Raw genomic sequence first — 1,169 nt, 5'->3', positions numbered from 1 at the left:
CATGAATGTGCTCTCTTGTTTGCTCCATCCTTTTCTTAGTGATGGGCTTGTGAGATGAATCTTTCCATCTCCCATGGCACAGAGGTGGAAGCATTTGTCTTCCCTTTCCTCTTTCTTGAGGTTTCTTTGGCCTTAGGTGCCATTAATGGTAATGGAAAAACAAAAAGCTTATGCTTTTACCACACCAAACTTAGAATATTGCTCGCCCTCGAGCAAGAGAAGAAAGAATAGATGAAGAAGAAGAAGATATGGAGGAGATAGAGGGATGTGTGTATGGATGTGAGTGGTGAATGAAAAACAGAAGGGATGACCATGAATGAAGAGAGAGAGGGTGAGGTGGGTGGGGATCCTGTGGGGTCCACAGATCCTGAGATGTTCAAGGATTTACAACCTTGCACCAAATTAGGCATGTAAAATGCCCTTGCACACAACTCTGGGCGTTCACCGCCAGGTTGGTGCCCATTTTGGGCGTTCAACGCCCATTTGTTGCCCATTTCTGGCGTTGAACGCCAGAACCATGCTTGTTCTGGGCGTTCAGTGCCAGCTCTTCTCTAGGGTGCAATTCTGGCGTTCAGCGCCCAGATGCTGCCCCTTTTGGGCGTTCAGCGCCAGAACCATGCTCTGTTCTGGCGTTGAACGCCAGACAGGTGCTTCCTCCAGGGTGTGATTTTTCTTCTGCTGTTTTTGATTTCATTTTCAATTTTTTATATTTATTTTGTGACTCCACATGATCATGAACCTAAGGAAACATTAAAAACAAAAATAAAATTAGATAAATAAACATTGGGTTGCCTCCCAACAAGCGCTTCTTTAATGTCAATAGCTTGACAGTGGGCTCTCATGGAGCCTCACAGATGTGTAGAGCTTTGTTGAGACCTCCCAACACCAAACTTAAAGTTTGGATATGGGGGTTTGACACCAAACTTAGAGTTTGGTTGTGGCCTCCCAACACCAAACTTAGAGTTTGACTGTGGGGGCTTTGTTTGACTCTGCTTTGAGAGAAGCTTTTTATGCTTCCTCTCCATGGATGCCGAGAGAGATCCTTGAGTTGTAAACACAAGGTTGTCCTCATTTAATTGAAGGATCAATTCTCCTCTGTCCACATCAATCACAGCTCTTGCTGTGGCTAGGAAAGGTCTTCCTAGGATGATGGATTCATCCTCTTCCTT

The sequence above is a fragment of the Arachis ipaensis genome, chromosome B08, assembly GCF_000816755.2.
Source record: "Arachis ipaensis cultivar K30076 chromosome B08, Araip1.1, whole genome shotgun sequence".
Classification (NCBI taxonomy): Eukaryota; Viridiplantae; Streptophyta; class Magnoliopsida; order Fabales; family Fabaceae; genus Arachis; species Arachis ipaensis.
The sequence above is the reverse complement of the archived record's forward strand: the minus strand, read 5'-3'. Positions refer to the sequence as shown.